Here is a 21,654-nt window from a genome sequence, read left to right as displayed (position 1 = left end):
TGTGGTACGACCCACCTCCGAAGCCGACATTAATTAACGCATGCCTGTGAGAAAGAGCTTGAGTCGGAGGTAGCTGGTTTGAGTTATGCCGGCGCAAGAAACTTTCACCGCCATTATTTGGCCAGCAAGGGAAGGAGTGGTGGTGGCGTAAAAGTTCCTGACCACCAGTGCTCTGGATTAGATTCGAAACCTCAAAAATGGCTCAAGGAATTATGGTGATCCGTCAGTCGATTGTGGATGTTAAACTTAGATCTCCTTTTGCTAGTATTCGGGAAGAGGAAACAATGTTCTCGTTTCATTTCTCTGTCTGTCTCTCTGTCTCTGTCTCTGTCTCTCTCTCTCTCTCTCTCTCTCTCTCTCTCTCTCTCTCTCTCTCTCTCACCTCCCCCATTTCTCTCGACATTATACGATACTGCACCATGCACACATATCCGTAACAGTCGGCCAGATACACTCAATTAAAAATTTATTGTCTATGTTGCCGTCTCAAATGCATAACTAATTTAATGACACGACTAGTTCCGCTCAGTATTTGATCGTCATCAGATCTATAAATAAAGTAAAAAGCCACATCTCTACTTCTCACTATTTTACATTAAGAAGTATTACACATGCATAAGCACTTGGTCTTATCCACAAGTAGCGATACGTGAGAATACTGTGGTTTCCGACGATCGTTTCCTCAGGCTACTAGATAGGTACATGCAACAGTGATATATTATACATTTCTACTTATCATAAAACACTGCAAAGTATGTACTCAGATTTTTACTTTGGCTTTTGGACTTGAAGATGATCAAATAATTATGGAAACCAGTGATATCATAAAAATAAATTTGCAACGGAGACGGTAAAATACACGATAAATTTTTTGTATCATCACCGCTGCAGATTCTCTAGACGAATATGTCTGCAGTAGTACAGATTTCCTAACCATTAGAGGCATCTCTAACACACTGTGAGAGAAGTAGCCGTCGTAAGTGGCAGAAATACATATACCGATTCGGCTGCTCAACCTACCACTAGGGTGTTCTCACAGAACAGTAACATACAACACTTTCCATTTGGTAGGGTTAGTTCGGTATAGTTCCCCCTCCACGAGGGAAAAATATTGTTATAGTTAATTCTGCACCTTTATTTCTGTTACCGAGCGAGGTGGTGCTAAGTTTATCACACTGGACTGGCAATCTAGATTTAAGTTCTCGGTGATTTTACTAAATTGTTCCAGGAAAATTTGGGGACGGTTCTTTTGAAAAGGGTATGGTCAATTTCCTTCCCTATTCATTCGTAACCCGAGCTTGTTCTCCGTCTATAATGACAGCGCTTTCGACGGTTCGTTTAAGTCTAATCTTTCTTCCTCCTTCGATGTATAACTGGCCAAGTATTTTGTCTTAATTGTGCCACTTTATAGAGGTGCAATTTTTACAATGGGAAGAGACGACGGAAGGAGGTTGGAAGCATCTGAGACGTGGATGTAGATGAGACTTCAGAAATGGCTCTGAGCACTACGGGACTTAACATCTGAGGTCATCAGTCCCCTAGACTTAGAAATACTTAAACCTAACTAACCTAAGGACTGCACACACACATCCATGCCCGAGGCAGGATTCGAACCTGCGACCGTAGCAGCAACGCGGTTCCCGACTGAAGCGTCTAGAACCGCTCGGCCACAACGGCCGGCTAGACGAGAATGTAAGGCGTACAGTGAATGACTAATGAAGAAGTGCTGGTAAGAATATGAGAGAGGTTTTTGGGAGTTATTAAAGAAACAAAGAAGAGTTTGCTTTGTGAAATGTTGCAATGGGACTGTGATGGTGAAGGCATCGAAGGCGTAGTGTGTGGGAGATGAATGAAAGGAAGTAGGAAGTCTTAAGAATAGTTGATCAGATGTTAAATCAGCATCTGTTCACACACACAATGACCATAATGGCATGGAAAAGGAGGATGACAGAGAAAGGCCGAAATACTAAACGTCTCTTTCGAAAACTGTATCACGGAAAAAATCGCGCTGTGGTACCTCCTATGAATCGCCGCGCGGACAACAAAGTGGCATATATCAAAATAAGTGAGAACGGGATGAAAAAGCAGATGGAATCGCACAACAGCGGAAAGGCCAGTGGAACTGAAGCGATACGAATACGATTCTATATAGGGTATACGGAATAACTTGCCCTCTCCTAGCAACAGTGTACTGTAGTTCTCTGCAGGGCTGTAGTGTTCCTGATATCCCTATTTCTTTGCTGTAGAAATTCGTAACGTTTTAATGCTTGCATAATATGACATTTATGGAGACCAAAAATCTTCACTCTGTGAATCGACCACCGATCCGAAAACAACTTCATGTGAAATCCGGGTCACTCTGTTGCTCACAACGCCCAGAAAGCAGTAGATACTGGCGCCCAGGTACATACCGTGTTCCTTGACTTTCGGAAGCCAGTCCCGCTGTCCTCTGGAGTAAGAAATACGTGCGTACGGAATATCAGACCAACTGTCTTGATGAAGTGAAGAATTTCTGTTTAACAGAACATAGCATGTCATTCTGGATGGTGAGAATTCTTCAGACGTTAAAGCAACTTTGGGCATACCCTATGGAGTGTAATAGGCCCATTACCTTTTACAAGGTATATAAATGACATAGTAGACACCGTGACTAGTTCCGTGTGGCTTTTCGAGAATGATGCTACTGAATGGAGCGGAAGGAAGGTTAGAAAATTGTAGCGAAATGCAGCAAGAGCTACAGGCTATCTACGTTAGGTCGAGGGACTGGCAATTGTACCTCTACACCAACAAATGTTAAGTTACTAGTATGCATAGACAGGCAGACCGATTACTGTATGGTTAAACAACTGTAGCACAATCACTGGAATCATATACTTCCATAAAAATCCAGGGGTACGGAGCGATTTAAAGTGGAACGACCACATAAAATTACACTACTGGCCATTAAAATTGCTACACCCCGAGGATAACGTGCTACAGACACGAAACTCAACCGAAAGGAAGAAGATGCTGTGATATGCCAATGATTAGCTTTTCGGAGCATTCACACATGGCTGGCGCCGGCGGCGACACCTACAACGCGCTGACGTGAGCAAAATTTCCAACCTATTTCTCATACTCAAACAGCAGTTGACCGGCGTTGCCTGGTGAAACGTTGTTGTGATGCCTCGTGTAGGGAGGAGAAATGCGTACCATCACGTTTCCGACTTTGATAAAGGTCGGATTTTAGCTTATCGCGATTGCGGTTTATCGTATGGCAACATTACTGCTCACGTTGGTCAAGATCCAATGACTGTTAGTGGAATATGGAATCGGTGGGTTCAGGAGGGTAATACGGAACACCGTGCTGGATCCCAGCGGCCTCGTATCACTAGCAGTCGTTATGACAGGCATCTTATCCGCATGGCTGTAACGGATCGTGCCGCCACGTCTCGATCCCTGAGTCAACAGATGCGGACGTTTGCAAGACAACAACCATCTGCACTAACAGATCGACGACGTTTGCAGCAGCAGGGACTATCAGCGCGGAGACCATGGCTGCGGTTACCCTTGACGCTGCATCACAGACAGGAGCGCCTGCGATGGTGTACTCTACGACGAACCTGGGTGCACGAATGGCTAAACGTTATTTTTTCGGATGAATCCAGGTTCTGTTTACAGCATCATGATGGTCGCATCCGTGTTTGGCGACATCACTGTGAACGCACATTGGAAGCGTGTATTCGTCATCGTCATACTGGCGTATCACCCGGCGTGATGGTATGGGGTTTCATTGGTTACACGTCTCGGTCACCTCTTGTTCGCATTGACGGAACTTTGAACAGTGAACGTTACATTTCAGATGTGTTAGAAACCGTGGCTCTACCCTTCATCCCTTCATTCGATCCCTGTGAAACCCTACATTTCAGCAGGATAATGCACGACCGCATGTTGCAGGTCCTGTACGGGCCTTTCTGTATACAGAAAACGTTCGATTGCTGCCCTGCCCAGCACATTCTGCAGATCCCTCACCAATTGAAAACGTCTGGTCAATGGTTTCCGAGCAACTGGCTCGTCACAATACGCCAGTCACTGCTCTTGATGAACTGTGGTATCGTGTTGAAGCTGCATGGGCAGCTGTACCTGCACACGCCATCCAAGCTCTGTTTGACTCAGTGCTCAGGCGTATCAAGGCCGTTATTACTGCCAGAGGTGATTCTTCTAGGCACTGATTTCCCAGGATCTATTCACCGAAATTGCGCGAAAATGTAATCACATTTCAGTTCTAGTATAATATGTTTGTGCAATGAATACCCGTTTATCATCTGCATTTCTTCTTGGTGTAGCAATTTTAATGACCAATAGTGTAATTGCGAATAAGGCAAGTGTCAGACAAACGTTGATTGGAAGAATGGTCCGCGAATGAAGTCCATTAACGAAGGAAGTAGCTTACCAAACACTGGTTCGATGAATATTTGAATACTGCTTGTCAGCATGGGATCCCTACCAGATGGGATTGATGAAGGATATGGATGATCTGCACGAAAGCATCACGGAGTTGAGCAACCACCTCCAGCGGTAGACGCTGCAAGAGAGGCGTTCTGCATCACAGAGTGGTTTACTGATAAAGTTCCGAAACCTACATAGCTGAATGAGTCAGAAAATATGTTGCTTCTTCCTAACTATTGTTGTTATAATCTTCAGTCCTAAGACTGGTTTTATGCAACTCTCCATATAACTCTACGCTGTGCAGGCCTCTTCATCTCCAAGTAACTACTGCAACCTATATCCTTCTGAAACTGATTACTGTATTCATATTTTCGTCTTCCTCTGCGATTTTTACCCAACACGCTTCCCTCCAGTACTAAATTGGCGGTCCCTTGATGCCTCAGAATGTGTCCTACCAAGCGATCCCTTCTTAAGGTCACGCTGTACCACAAATTTCTCATCTCGCCAATTCTACTCAGTATCTCCTCATTAGTTACGTGATCTACCCATTTAATCTTCAGCATTCTTCTGTTGCTCCACATTTCAGAACTTCTATTCTCTTCTTGTTTTAACTATTTATCTTCCATGTTTTACTTCCATACATGGCTACACTCCATACAAATACTTTCAGAAAGGGTTTCCGGACACTTTCAAGTATACTCGCTGTTAACAAATTCCTCTTCTTCAGAAACGATTTTCTTGCCATAGCCAGTCCTCATTTTATATCCTCCCTACATCGACCATCGTCAGTTATTTAGCTTCCAAAATAGCAAAGCACATCTACTACTTTAAGTGTCTCATTTCCTAAACTAATTACCTCGGCATCGCCTGATTTAATTCTACTACACTTCATTATCCTCGTTCTGTTTTTGTTGATGTTCAGGTTATATCCTCCTTTCAGGATACTGTCCATTCCGTTCAACTGCTCTTCCAAGTACTTTGCTCTAGCTGCCAAAATTGCAATGTCATCGGCAAACCACAAAGTTTTTATTCTTCCCCCTGGATTCCTACTCCAAATTTTTCTGCTGTTTCTATTACTGCTTGCTCAGTATACAAACTGAATAACATCGGGGATAGGCTACAACCCCGTTTCACTCCATTCTGAAACACTGCTTCCCTTTCGTGCCTCTCGACTGCCATCTGGTTTCTGTACAAATTGTAGATAGACTGTATTTTGCCACTGCCACCTTTGGAGTTTGAAAGAGAGCATTCAAGTCAACATTGTCAAAAGATTTCTCTAAGTCTACAAATACTAGAAACGTTGGTTTCCCATTCCTTAACAAATCTTCTATGAGAAGTTGTAGGGTCAGTATTGCCTCGAGTGTTCCTACATTTTTCCGGAATTCAAACGCATCTTCCCCGAGATCGGTTTCTACAAATTTTTGCATTCTTCTGCAAATGACTCTTGTTAGTATTTTGCGGCCGTGACTTATTAAACACATAGTTCGCTAATTTTCACGCCTGTTAGTTCCTGCTTTCTTTGTAATTGGAATTATTATATTCTTCCTGAAGTCTGATGGTATTTCGCCTGTCTCATATATCTTGCTCACCAGATGACTGGCTCTCCCAACGCTATCAGTAGCTCTAACGGAATGTTGTCTATTCCTGGGGCCCTGTTTCAATTTAGGGATTTCAGTGCTTTGTCAAATTATCCACGCAGTATCATATCTCATCTCTCATCTTCCTCTACGTTTTATTTCTTTCCTATAATATTTCCCTCAAGTGCATCTCCCTTGTTAGAACCTCTATATACTCCTTAAACCGTTCTGCTTTCCTTTCTTTGCTTAGGACTGGTTTTCCATTGTAGCTCTTGATATTCCCAGAGGTGAGGTGGTTGTCTTTTCTCCAAAGGTCTCTTTAATTTTACTGTAGGCAGTATTTATCTTACCTCTAGTTTTGTTTGCTTCTACATTCTTACATTTGTCTTCTAGCCACTCCTACTTAGTCATATTGCTCTTCTTGTGAATCTCATTTTTAGACGTTTGCATTCCTTTTCGCCTGGTTTATTATTATTATTATTATTTTCGATTATTCCCGTTTAACAGACCGTTTGAACTTGAATTCCTTTATGATGATTGTTTATGTTTTTTCTGAGCCCAAATTTTCTTCATGTTTTCACTGTGTTGTTTCTTTCGCTCCGCTGTCCATTTGCATCCTGGTCTCTTCTGTGTTGTGGTGTCAAATTTATGTTTTTTGATGATGTTCCTGAATTCAGTTCTATTTTCTGCATCGTTTACTGTTATGCGTGCTTATCTGAGGTCCTCTTCAACTTCTTTTATCCATTTTGTTTTTCCCCTGCCTGAGTTGATGACTTTAAGAATTCGCTTTGAAATTCTGTTTTCATTCATCCTGTGGATATATCCGTAGAACTGCATTCTTCTCTTCCTTATTGTATCCATAATTTTTGTCTGTGTATTTATATAATTCTGATGTTGGTCTCTTCTTCCAGATTCCTTGCTCTTGTATCGAGCCAAAAATTTTCCTGAGAATTTCCCTTTCTTGTTTCTCTATTTCTTTGATTTTAGTTTGCCTACCTATTTGTGTTGTTTCAGATGCATACAGTGCCTCCGAAAGTACGACAGTGTTGTAGTGCCTCAATTTTGCGTTAATGGATATGGACTTTTTGTTATAATAGTTCCACGTGAGTCTATATGCTTTCTGTAGTTTTTTTATTCTTTTCTCATTGGCCTTTAGGTTGATTCCTGGTGGCTGGTACTTAAAATGTGGTACTTGTACGATTTTCCCATGGGTTGTCACAATAAGCAATTTGTCTTAAGGCACTCTTTCTATGTACTGGGTTTTCTCATATGAGATTTGCAGGCCAGTTCTTTGTGGTATTTCGTGTAACTTCTCTATGGCGTCAGTGGCTTCTTTTCTATTATTTGTGAGGATTGCAAGGTCATCCGCAAAAGCTAAACACTTCACATTGAATCTATTATCTTTTCTAATGCCAATTTGGATTCCTTTGACTTCTTTTTCCCATGTCCTGATAATTTTTTCAAGAATGATATTAAAGAGTAATGGTGAAAGTCCGTCACCCTGTCGCACTCCAGTTTGGATTTCAAATGGTTCCGAGATATCCCCCATAAATTTAACCTTGGAGACTGTGCCAGTTAATGTTTCCCAAATGATTGCTCTTGTCTTTCTGTCAATGCTGAATTCTTCCAGCGTCTTGCAGAGCGCTACTATGTCTATTGAGTCGTAGGACTTTTTAAAATCTACAAAAGTAACCACTGTGTTTCGGGTGTTTCTCATTTGGAGAATCAGTTTCAGATTCCAGATCTGCTCTATGCATGATCGTCCCTTGCGAAAACCAGCCTGGTATTCTCCTATTTGTGGGTCAGCTTGTTCTTCTAATCTATTCATGAGAACTTTTGATAGGATTTTATATGTGACCGGTACGAGTGAGATACCCCTGTAATTATTTGGTGCAGTTTTGTCCCCTTTTTTGTGGAGTGGATGGATGAGTGCGCATTTCCATTCAGAAGGGATCTGTTCTGTTTCCCAAATGTCTATTACGATTTTGTGAATTTTTCCTGTTAATCTTTCATCATTTAATTTCCATTGTTTTGCAATAATTCCATCTTCTCCTGGGGCTCTACTGTTTTTCAGTGTCTTGATAATTTCCACTATTTCGTTGATGGTTGGCGGTTTAGCGTCAGGATTTGGTGTAGACGTCTCGTAGTGAATATCCTCTGTAGGTCTTTCGCAGTTGAGAAGTTTGTTGAAATAGTCTGCGAGGATTCGGCAGTTATTCTTCGTGTTAGTTTCTAGTGAACCATCCGGTTTCTTGAAGGAAAGATTGGGTGGCTGGTATTCTTTAAACGTCTTATAAAAATTCCTGGTGTTGTTCTTCTTAAAGTCTTGTTCTATCTCATCTAGTCGCCGTTCGTCATAATTTATTTTTTCCCTCCGAATAGTTTTCGATTTTGTTTTCGGATTACTAGAAATTGTTGCCATTTTTCTGATGTTTGGTGACTGTTGAAGTTTTTCCAGGCTTTGGTCCTTTCTTCTATTGCTTGGTCACATATTATATTCCACCACATGTGTTTTCTCCTTCTCGGGGGTTGACCCACTTTCATCGTGGATTTGAGGACGTCCACAAGTTCTGTCCAGTTTGTGGTGTTTGTCTGACTAATTTCCTCTAAGATGTTTTCCTTGTTGAGTCTTATGTATTCGGGGTCTGGTCTCAGCACTTTGTTTAGTTTTGGCTTTTTTCTGTTGGGTTGTAATCTGGTCTTTATCTGTAGAAGATGGTGGTCTGAGTAAAAAAATCCTCTTCTCGTTTTCACATTCAGAATTTCTGCTGTGTTACTCTTGGAGATGGCCACATGGTCTATCTGTAATTGACCCAACATTGTGTTGGGCGACTTCCAAGTATACAGTTTCTTGTTGGGTTTTTTGAATTGTGTTGACATAATTACGAGGCCGAAATTTTCGCAAAAGCTTCTCTTGTGAGCTGTATGGATTCCGGTGATTTTCCTGTATTTTCTCTCTTTACCTAATTGTGCGTTAAAGTCGCCTAACAAGATTATTACATGGTGTTTGGCAATTTTGTTTGTCGTCTATTCAAGGTCATTCCAGAAGTCATCCACTTTCTGGCGGTTCTTCTTGTTATAGTTATTTGTGGGTGCGTGTGCGTTGATCAAGTTATATGCTTTGTTGGCCGATTTGACGGAGTGCGTTGATATTCGTTCTGAGGCAGACTGGAAGTCAGTGGCAGAGTCGCTGATAGATTGGTGGACTGCAAATGCTGTGCCAAACTGTTTGGGTCCTTTCTCATTAGTTTTAACTGCTGGTTTTCCTTTGTAGATCCTGTAGTTGTCTGTATCAAAATGGTTTTCGTCCGTAAATCGTGTTTCCTGGATTGCAAGGATTTTGATCTGGAATTTTTGCAGCACGTCTGTAAGTTGTTTGATGTTGCCCAGATTGAAAAGAGTATTAGTGTTAAGTGTACCGATGAAGTGTCTTTGTTTTGTGTGTAATGATTTGGACGTCGTCTGGTTCTCAACCTTAGGCGTAACATGATGCTCCTGGTCCCCCGGAATCCGATGACCAGGTAACACCAGCCTTGCGACTGGTGCCCGGGATGGTGGATTCATTCCTTGTGTTATCATCATGTTTGGTTTTCAAGTTGAAAACTAACTTTGTGGTGGTCCTTCCGAGGAAAGACCACGAGGAATACGACTTGATTGTTGAGATCAAGAAGGTTGCTGCAGCCGCACCATCTAGGCGAACAGACGCTGACCCCTAACCGCTGGATATCAGGCAGACGTTAGTGGATTTCTGTTGATAGTTTTGGTCCACCCCGGGTATTTTATTTCCCCGGTACCCTCCATATCTGGAGAGCATTCCCCTATCCGCCACCTGGGGAGGCGCCCGATGGGAGACTATCAACTCCACACGCCTGGTTTATTTATTGCATTTCTATATATTCTCCATTTATCGATTAAATTCGATATCTCTTGTGGCACCCAAAAATTTCTACTAGCTCTCGTCTTTTTATCTACTTGATCCTCCGCTATCATCACTGTTTCATCTCTCATATGTCCCTGTTTTACTTCTATATTCCTTTCTCCTGTTCTTGTCAATCTTTCCCTAATGTTCTCCATGAAACCCTCTACAGCCTCTGGTTCTTTCTGTGTACCCAAGTCCCATCTCCTTCAACTCCTGCATTTTTGCAGTTTCTTCAGTTTTATTCTGCAGTTCATATGCCACTGGAAAAGTCTTATAATTTAAAACCTGTTTCCTAAATATCTGTCTAACCATTATATAATCAATCTGAAACCTTTTGATGTCTCCAGGTCTCTTCCACGTATACAACCTCCTCTCATGGTTCTTAAACCAAGTGTTAATGACGTCTTCCTTAGTAGTCCCCACCCAGAGACCAGAACGAGGGACTATATTACCTCCGGATTATTTCACCCAAGAGGATGCCATTATCATTTAATCATACAGTAAAGCTGCATGCCTTGGGAAAAAGTATAGCTATGATTTCCCTTTGCTTTCAGTACCATCACGGCAAGGCCATTTTCGTTGACGTTACGAGGCCTGATTAGTCAATCATTGCCCCTGAAACTACTCAAAACGTTGTTATCCCTCTTCAGGAACCGTATGTTCGTCTAGCCTCCCACCAGATACCCCTCCGTTGTGGTTGCACCTACGGTACGGCTATCTGTATCCCTGAGGCACGTAAGCCTAAGCTTTCCCCCCTCCCCCCCCCCTCCCAACAGCAAGGCACATGCTTGATGAGGGGGTCTTCCTAAGTATATTTCACGAAATATCTTGAAAATAAAATTAGAGAGATTCATGCCGACAAGGCGGCTTGCCGGCGATCGTTCTTCCGGCAAACCATTCGCGATTCGAACAGGAAATGTGGGAAGTGACAGTAGTACATGATGTACCGTCCGCCACACGCGGCAGGATGGCTTATCGGGTATAGATGTACGTGCAGAATCGTGGATGATTCTAAAAGAAGTGGAAGCTACGTGGATATTAAAAAGACTGAAGACAGAATGACAGGAAGAGCAAACATGTGATGAACTCACAATTACGTACACTGATCGAGCAAAACATAATGTCTACTGCCCACCGCGAAGTTGGATGCCGCCTTCTGGCGTTTCTGGCACGTAACGCGGTAACTAAGCATGTAAGCGAAGCAGACACTGACGCAGGATCACTCTAGTGAAGATATGGGCTACAAATGGGGAAATCCATTGAGGTAATTAATTTAATTTGTAGTAAGGTCTTATGGGAAAATACTGCTGAGGTCATCGGTCCCTAAGCTTACGCACACTTAATCTAACTTAAATTACTTACGCTACGAACAACACACACACCCATGCCCGAGGAAGGACTCGAAGCATCAACGAGGAGAGCCACACAGACAGTGACAAGGCGCGTTAGACCGCGTGGCTACCCCGCGCGGCTCATTGAGGTAAGCTACTCTGACAAATGTCAGATATTTTTAGGCAGAACATGTAAACAAGTATCTCGAAAATGGCAACGATAGTCGAATATTCACGAGCCACTGTTATGAGCGTCTACGGAAAGAGTTAGAAGGACACTGAAACTATCGGTAGGCCTCAAATGTGGAACGTCCACGACTCTTCACTGAACGTGGGGTTCAGATGCTGGTCTGCTCTGTAAAGTAGGGTAGAAGGTTATCTGTGGCATCTCAGATGAGAGAACACAATGCTGGCGCACAGACAAGTGTTTCAGAGCACACCATTCATCGTACATTTTTGAACATGGAGCTCCTCAGCAGACCACCGCTACGTATCCACATGTTGACCCAATGACAGGTTAGTTACCACGGTACCATCTTGATTCGACAGGTGATCAACGGAAACGTGTCGGCCCTCCACAACCGCCGTCATCGGGGTAAACGCCGGGTCGAAACGTATAGCGCGCAACGGGCGCAGTATTATACTGTGGGAGACTATCTCCTGCGAATTTATGAGACCTGCGGCCTGCAGCAGTAATCGAAGACAGGCTGGCAGCTGTGGACCACTTACATACATTCACGCTTTATGTCATCCCTGACGGCGGTGGCATCTTTCAGCATTATAACTGTCCGTGTCTCGGTGCCAGCACCATGCTACAGTGGTTTGAGAGGCATTATAGGTAACTCACGTGGATGTGTCGACGATCAAGTCTGCTTAATGTAAATACTGTGGAACCCTTCTGGGTCGCTATTGGGAACCATCACCGTCTACGTAAAACAGCGGATCATTATTTACGCCAATTCCGTAACCTATCCGTAGACATACAATGCCACATACCTCCGCAAACCTACCAAGAGACTGTCGGATCCTTGATACGCATAATCAGTAATGTATCACATTCCAAAGATGGTCAAACATGCTATTAATCAAGGGGTCATAATGTTCTGGCTCATCAGTGTATATAGAACGTATGACAAAAATATTAATAGTAGTAGTAATAATGATAATAATAATGACTATTATTATTATTATTATTATTATAGTCCATAAAAGCTCAGTTGGATAATGTGGACAGGAATAACAAGAAAAATTATGACAAATAACAACGCACTGCACATTCGCAGTGACGACCACAGGCTGTACTTGCACAGAAAAACAGGCGCTGGGGGACTGTTGCAAGTGAGGCAGACAGTGGAAGAAGAGAAGTATCGATTGATAAACTTTGTGAAACATGAGAAAGAATCAGCTGTGACTGAAACCAACAGCAGAAAGTTCCCCATGGAAATGCAAACAATCAATACCTGCAGAAGCCAGCCCGGCTAGCCGCGCGGTCCAACGCGCTGCTTCCCGAGCGGGAAGGCGTGATGGTCCCCAGCACGTATCCGCCCGGCGGACTAGTGTCGAAGTCCGGTGTGCCGGCCAGCCTGTGGATGGTTTTTAAGGCGGTTTTATACCTTCCTCGGCGAATGCGGGCTGGTTCCCCTTATTCCGCCTCAGTTGCACTATGTCGGCAATTGCTGGGCAAACACTTTCTACATTTAAGTGTACACCATCAGTAACACGCAAGCATTTGGGGTTACACTCGTCTTGTATGAGACGTTCCCGGAGGGGGTCCACTGGGGGACCGAACCGCACAATAACCCTGGGTGCAATGTGGGGCGGCGGGGAGGTGGGTGGACTGCCGTGGCCTGTTGTCGGGTTGTGAACCACTGAGGGTTACGGTGGGACGTAGCCTCTCCGTAGTTTCTAGGTTCCCTGTTTAATACACAATACAATACACAATACCTGCAGAAGGGATCTGAAGGACTGTTTTTTTTCCCGTAAGAGCAAGCCATCAGAACTAACGCCGTCAAAGCTAGATGCGAGAAGCCTGTAAGAGACTCAAAGTACAGATTCCCCAGAGAAGCTGACGAAGCAACTATTAATATCTTGAGCTGTAGCAAAAAGAGCGTTTATAAAATTACTAGCAGTAGCACAATGATGAACTTGCGGGACCTCAAGCCAGAAACAGTAGTAGAAATCGAACATGCCATCTTACTTTGCGACTTCTGACTTCAGACAAATCCAGTGCTGGAACCACAGTAGAGCAGACAAAACAACCGTGGAGAAAAAGAAAGTGGTGATCACCGACACTGCCATCCCAGGTGCTAATAGAAACTTCTTCAGTAACTTACCAGATACGAGGACGTAAATAGCTAACTACAGCGACATTGGCGTGAACAGGTCAAAGTGATCCTAGTGACCGGTAGCACCGCCAAAAGAACTTAGTGGGCACTTGAAAATCATCGGCACTGATAAAATATCCATCCGCCAACTACGAAAACATTACTGGGATTAGGACGAAAAATCCTCCGATACATCGTTCATTCGTAGACGCTTTGCTGGATTTGGTGCTGCCTCACTAGACGGACATTTTCACAGTGAATTCATTTCTAGTGTTTACTGTTGTAAACAATACTGGCTCAGTACCTGGTGTTGACGAGTATGTATGTATCCCAGTCTTTTGTTAGTCCATCTCATTCCTCTCATTCTTCCGCCCCTCTCTGTCCCTCTCCTTCACTCCCTCCGTGTGTGCATGTCCTCATACGCCCTCTCCCTGCCATCTCCTCCTTCCCCTTTCACTGTTCATCTCCTCCTCTTTCCTACACCCTCTCTCCGTCAATCTCATCTGCTATCACCTGCTCTTCTCTCTCTTTCCATCTCCCCTCCTCCGTCTCCCCATCTCCTCTACCTGTGTCCACCTCCTTTTCCCCTCTTCCATACACCTCCTCCTCCCTACCGCTCGCCGGCCGCGGTGGTCTAGCGGTTCTAGGCGCTCAGTCCGGAACCGCGCGACGGCTATGGTCGCAGGTTCGAATCCTGCCTCGGGCATGGATGTGTGTGATGTCCTTAGTTAGGTTTAAGTAGTTCTAAGTTCTAGGGGACTGACGACCACAGATGTTAAGTCCCATAGTGCTCAGAGCCATTTGAACCATTTGAACCCTACCGCTCTCCACACGTTATCATTCCCGCCCCAAAAAGGAGGCTGGTGATTCTTACTCCCCTCCCTAGTATTTACATCCATATGTGTTTCAGATTTGGTTGAAATCGTTCCAAGGATTTAGGATGAGCTTTTTACTTGTGGTTTTGTCCGCGTACGCACATCTCAAATATATTTCGTATATATTTATATTTTCAGACGTATTTGTACACATATTTCACCTGAAGTTCTGGCCAATTTCACCTGCGGTTTCATTTTTCACTCAGGTCAATGTTTAAGACTTCGTATCACCTTATCTATGTGTTGTGCAGTTATATAATTTTATAGGTACATCCAGCGGTATATATGGCTAGTGTCTGCGAAATTTGTTGTGAATATACTGACTGGTAAAAAAGTAATAAAGTAAAACGTCAAGCATGTTGCGGTAATTTTTAATGCATTTCAGCGTTATTATGTCACATCTTTTGAATTATGTGTCGCTTACCGATTTATTTTCCAGATACATTTAGCAGCATATATGTATAATATCTGCGAAGTATATTACGTATAGAGTCAGAAGTAAAGTAGTAATAAATTGAATCGTCGTGTTTCATGCTTTACTGCATGAACAGCAAAAATAGCGAACACTCTTCCTTCAGTCACTTTTTGGTGGTTGTGAGTGCGTAAAAGTTTCGTCAAGGTTCGAAATTGTGTGTGAAGTTTGTTGTAAGTCTTCTCATTCTCAGATACTGGATGACTAAAGGAGGAGTTGAAGATTGATGTTCAACGTCCCGTGGACAACGAGATTATTAAAGACGAAGTACAAGCTCGGATTAGGGAAGGATGGAGAAGGAAATCGGTCGTGCACTTTCGAAGGAATAAACCCCGCATTTGCCTTAGCCGGTTTAGGGAAACCACGGAAATTACAAATCAGGATGGCTGGAAACGGCTTTTATCTGTCGTCCTACCGAATGCTAGTCCACTGCAGTACCCCGTTTGATCTGGATGAATGTATGCTTTCCCACCGCCCCCCTCCTGGTCGATAGGTGATTCTTACCCTTACAGTGATTCTTTCTAGACAGTAAGTAATATGTGTATTAAGTTTGGTTCAGATCGGCCGGGTGTTTTGGGAGGAGATGTGGAACATACACCAATTTTACATGTATGGATGTGTAATAATGATAATAACTACGCTTTGGCTCTACGAGTTCTTCTTTTTTTCCAAAGTAATAAGGATTAACCTCGTTCTATAAGAAATTCTGTAGGCCATTCGCTCAATACTACGTTACCGATGCACATAGGGGCAATGACGGTAGTGGAAACCCATATCGATTCGTCTTCGGCAGCGACTATGTCGTCGTAGCGGTTAAGCCCACATTCGATCTGCTGTCAGCGATGACCTGTTAAAGAGCTCTCTCGGCCGCGGCTAGTTTACGAATGGGAGGCCGGGAATTTGTAAACACTGCGGCCAGGGCCTGGGCAACGCGCTAATGGTAGTTATTATTCACGGCGCGTGGCTCCGCGATTGCGCTGCTGTGGCTGGCTGCGGCCGGCGGTGCGCTGCGGGAGGCCGCCCCTGCCCCTACCCGGCCGGAATCCGCCGGCTAAAGCCGCCGCGACAACGGGGAGCCATTTAACACAATTAGACGGCCCATGTATCAACCTGTTAGCCCCAGTTTAAATCGCGTCTTCGCCATATAATGCCGAATTTGTGGCCGTGCGAAATTCCAGACTTTTCTGAGCCTGCGTGCTCCCCGATAAGGAAGCCCTCACCAGGCATGCATATATGTTATGCTGAATGTAAATAATTGTTGATTGTGTACAAATAGTTCGAATTTCTTCGTCGGTTACTGTAGTCCATTTTGATTTTGCAGCTCGTTTCGAAACGTGGCTGGTATTACGCCTAATTAGCGTAAATTGCTGTTCCCGAAGAAATGTCCAAAGACGCATGCATGTCTCGATCAATGTTACACCTTGTGTGACAGTCTTTGGGCTGACACGCAGTTAGGCAACGGTATTATGTGGTGGAATTTTTTGAATCAACTGCCAATCAATGTCTGGGTGGCGGATGTTTCAAAAGGCTGGTTTAATATTGAGAGTGCAATTTCGGTTGACAAGGATGCAGATCCTGATGCGACGGCATGGTGTCTTAATTGCTGAGATCGCAATATGCACTTGCCCGTAGAGAACGCATTACTGCTACAATTTTCTGGATTGTCTTAATTCTACTTCCAACGTTACTTTTATACGTGCTAAATTCACTCATGTCATAGACGTCTCGCATGAATCGGAGCTTCGTGTTAGACATTTATACCCGCGTGGGCGCGAATATTCACGCAATATTTCATCACCCGTTCTTATATAATTCTGACCTAGTTTCCTTAAGCTAGAAGCACGTCACTTACATGATTTAATAGCCTTCGGTTGAGCATTATCTTCGAATGTTCAGAAATACACACTAAGATAAAAGAAAAAGAGAAGAAGACGCACCATCAAGGAATTATCCGAATGGGACGGAGATCGGTAGATGTGCTGTACACGTACAGGCAAAGCAAATATTTACAGTTTCAGGAAAATTGGCTCATTCATTCAAGAGAAAGAGCTTCACAAACTGAGCAAGTCAGTAACGCGTTGGTCTACCTCTGTCCATTTTCTTAGCTGTTATTCGGATTAGGGTTGTTGGATGTTCTCCTGAGGGATATTGCGCCATATTCTATCCCACTGGCGTGTTAAACTGTAAAAATTCGGAGTAGGTTGGAGGGCCCTGCACGTTATCTTAGAAACGTTCTCAACTGGGGAGAGATCCGGCGACCTTGCCGGCCAGTGTCGGGGTTGGGAAGCACGAAGACAAAGAGTAGAAAGTCTCCAGGCTTGCAGACGGTCTTTATGTAAGGGTATGTCTTGGATTTAAACGGTTAAATTTTAAAACATGGGAGCATTAGTAGAAGAGAAAAATTTTCGATATTGTTTCGAGTTGGCTGTGGAAGTTCCCCTCAACTATCGGGATAACCTCGAATTAATATTGTACGAGGCAAGCTTGTGTGGTTACAACGCTTTCCCGAATTTCATCGATTTTTCAAAGGCAAAATTCTAATTCCATTGGCTTATCTAGGGGAGCAATATGCACTCCTGGAAATTGAAATAAGAACACCGTGAATTCTTTGTCCCAGGAAGGGGAAACTTTATTGACACATTCCTGGGGTCAGATACATCACATGATCACACTGACAGAACCACAGGCACATAGACACAGGCAACAGAGCGTGCACAATGTCGGCACTAGTACAGTGTATATCCACCTTTCGCAGCAATGCAGGCTGCTATTCTCCCATGGAGACGATCGTAGAGATGCTGGATGTAGTCCTGTGGAACGGCTTGCCATGCCATTTCCACCTGGCGCCTCAGTTGGACCAGCGTTCGTGCCGGACGTGCAGACCCCGTGAGACGACGCTTCATCCAGTCCCAAACATGCTCAATGGGGGACAGATCCGGAGATCTTGCTGGCCAGGGTAGTTGACTTACACCTTCTAGAGCACGTTTGGTGGCACGGGATACATGCGGACGTGCATTGTCCTGTTGGAACAGCAAGTTCCCTTGCCGGTCTAGGAATGGTAGAACGATAGGTTCGATGACGGTTTGGATGTACCGTGCACTATTCAGTGTCCCTTCGACGATCACCAGTGGTGTACGGCCAGTGTAGGAGATCGCTCCCCACACCATGATGCCGGGTGTTGGCCCTGTGTGCCTCGGTCGTTCGCAGTCCTGATTGTGGCGCTCACCTGCACGGCGCCAAACACGCATACGACCATCATTGGCACCAAGGCAGAAGCGACTCTCATCGCTGAAGACGACACGTCTCCATTCGTCCCTCCATTCACGCCTGTCGCGACACCACTGGAGGCGGGCTGCACGATGTTGGGGCGTGAGCGGAAGACGGCCTAACGGTGTGCGGGACCGTAGCCCAGCTTCATGGAGACGGTTGCGAATGGTCCTCGCCGATACCCCAGGAGCAACAGTGTCCCTAATTTGCTGGGAAGTGGCGGTGCGGTCCCCTACGGCACTGCATAGGATCCTACGGTCTTGGCGCGCATCCGTGCGTCGCTGCGGTCCGGTCCCAGGTCGACGGGCACGTGCACCTTCAGCCGACCACTGGCGACAACATCGATGTACTGTGGAGACCTCACGCCCCACGTGTTGAGCAATTCGGCGGTACGTCCACCCGGCCTCCCGCACGCCCACTATACGCCCTCGCTCAAAGTCCGTCAACTGCACATACGGTTCACGTCCACGCTGTCGCGGCATGCTACCAGTGTTAAAGACTGCGATGGAGCTCCGTATGCCACGGCAAACTGGCTGACACTGACGGCGGCGGTGCACAAATGCTGCGCAGCTAGCGCCATTCGACGGCCAACACCGCGGTTCCTGGTGTGTCCGCTGTGCCGTGCGTGTGATCATTGCTTGTACAGCCCTCTCGCAGTGTCCGGAGCAAGTATGGTGGGTCTGACACACCGGTGTCAATGTGTTCTTTTTTCCATTTCCAGGAGTGTATTTTATTATCTTTGTTCACCTTGGCAACCGACCTTATCACACGTTATTTTTGAAAAAGGCTTATGATACGGCGCATCTACGACATTATCACGAACATATCACAATAGCATCATTTGCCGATGAGCTGCAAAAATCCTCAAAGAAGAGCCACGTTTAGTCAATTGGGAAATTTCAGTTCCGATTCTTTCTTTCACTACTGCCTTTATCCCACATTGTGCGCAGGGTCGGCAGGGTTAAGTACGGATTTGGAATGGTTAAGTTAAGGGGTGGCCGGATGCCCTTCCTGCCGCCATTCCGTACCTCCCAGGATGGAATCAGTGTACCCCACCTGTCTGCGTCTTGTGTAAATCGTGAAATAGTGTGAATGTGTTGCAAATGTCTGCGAGTCGTGTAACTGAGGCGGGACGTGGGGACCAGCCCGGTATTCACACAGTAGGAGGTGGGAAACGGCCTAAAAACCACATCCAGGCCGCCGTCGTTAATCCGCCGGGCGGATTAGATCCGGGGTTGGCGCGCCTACCCGAGTCCAGGAAGCAGCGAGTTAGCGCTCTCGGTTATCCTGGCGGGTCGGAAGTTTCAATTCCGATTATGGACTTTGTTAATATGTGCGGAAACCTACTTCACAATTCGTAGCAGCCTCTCTCGCTAAACATTTCCTGAAACTATAGATATGTTTGAAACGACGAATCACCGATGCGAAATGTACATCGCAGTTCTGCACCGAGCTGTATCCGCTCTGGATGGAAGCGACGTCGCAGTGCAGCGAGCGGTTCGGCTTTATCGCGAGGCCACGCATCACTTAAGGCCCGGCGTTCTTTTTTCCGGCGGAACGCTCGCGCCAGCGCGGATCGGCGAGGCGAGTGCAAACACCGGGCCGCGCCGCGGCCCTGACGCCAGCGGCGGGCAGCCGGAGCGGCGCGGCCGTCCTTGTTTATTGAGAAGCCGGCAGCCGTTCCGCTTTGCTGCCCGTTCCCATGGTGACCGGCGAGCCAGCCGCCAGGCGGACGCTTTCCGGGAAATTTTGCAGCAACCGCCAGCACTGCAGGGGGGGAAACTCAGTCCTGACATGTGCCTCCGCTAAAACTAACGGCGCCAGATTTGCGCTACATGGAACGTGAACGAAAATGCCAACGGACTGCACTGAGAGCGAACAGAAATTGCGTCCATCTTTTACCGTCTCCGGTAAAGTACCGCCGCTTCAAGTGCTTTGGGAAGTTTTTAGACTTGCGTCATAAAATATTTTGGAGAATTCTTCAGATTCATTAAACTTCGTTTTACAAAAGTAACCCTCCATCAGGAAGTATTATAAACAGTTTTTCAAAAGAAGTTCAGCACTTAAAATAAGCAGTAATCTCAATTTTCAAGAACACAGCCCTGAACCGTGACGAAATGTCACGGTTGGTTCTCTGTGTTTCCTCCTTGTCTGTAGCGCGTTCCTTTTGAAAGTCCCGCTTCGTGCTCTACTGTTTCCTTACCCTAGTCAGAGGGCGCTGTGGCGTTGATGCGGCCGGATGCCTGCCGTGTTCGGAAAGAGCGTCGGTCTTCAGGAGGAACTCTAAATGCGGACGTCTGGGAGCGTACAGAGGGCCACGCCTTTTTGTTGATGTTTGGCGTGACTCATGTCAGGTGTGATGCATTGTTAAGGCCGTGATAGCAGCCAATGTTACTGTCTTGGTTGCAGATGGATCAAAGGAGATGAAGCCTGGTTGTCCACTGAATCCTACGGATGTCGTCGGACTTAAAGTAAGACGTTTTGACCATTAATTTTCATTATTTGCAAGAAACTGGGCATTCCGGCGTCTACAGTAATTCGGCTAAGATTATTTGTTTCTTCGGTGTGTAAATGACTGAACAAGGAACAGTTTATTTAATGTTCAACTTACGCTCGTGTTCTGCGTGTGCTGTTTGCCAGTGTAAACTTGACTCTCCCCTGAGTCGGTTGTTTTTCAGTGCATCGTGAAATGCGGGATCCAAGTAGTGACTTTCAATTAATTAGCTGGATTCTTCCTTTTCCTCGTCACGACGCGTGTTAAATGGCAAAGTAGAATTGTAGACCTTAACTTGCTACCTCATTTGCGTGGCTTCAATAAAAGAGTCTAACCTGTTAACTAATTAAGCCTTGTGGTAAACAAAGGTATTTAAGTATGTTGTTTTAAAATATTATTTGAAATGTGTCAATGATTTATGTTGCGCTAGTTGATTCTGGGGTATGAACGGATGTTCAAATGGTTCAAATGGCTCTGGGCAATATGGGACTTAACATCTGAGGTCATCAGTCCCCTAGAACTTAGAACTACTTAAACGTAACTAACCTAAGGACATCATACACATCCATGCCAGAGGCAGAATTCGAATCTGCGACCGTAGCGGTAGCGCGCTTCCAGACTGAAGCGCGTAGAACCGCTCGGCCACACGGCCGGCCTATGAACGGATGTCTTGGCACGTCTGCCGTGTAAGGGAATCCTGCTAGTTTTGATTTCCTATGACCAGGATGATTGCTCGACGCTTGGCTTTAAATACGCCGCTAACCTTCTTAGCGTATGTTGTGTCTATTTTAAATTAATCACTGCTCAATAGCCCAACAGTTTGTCGGCCGTTAGAAGCCATGTACGTGCTATTTATTCCTTTCTTCTAGTCAATCTATAAGCATGCTATTCTTAATTTGTTACTATTTTTTGTTACTATTGAGCTGTGCTTAATGTCATACTGTAAAGAAAGGAACTTACTGTAGGT

This window comes from Schistocerca piceifrons, chromosome 1 (genome assembly GCF_021461385.2).
Source record: "Schistocerca piceifrons isolate TAMUIC-IGC-003096 chromosome 1, iqSchPice1.1, whole genome shotgun sequence".
In the NCBI taxonomy this organism is placed as follows: Eukaryota; Metazoa; Arthropoda; class Insecta; order Orthoptera; family Acrididae; genus Schistocerca; species Schistocerca piceifrons.
This window is presented reverse-complemented; position numbering follows the sequence as displayed.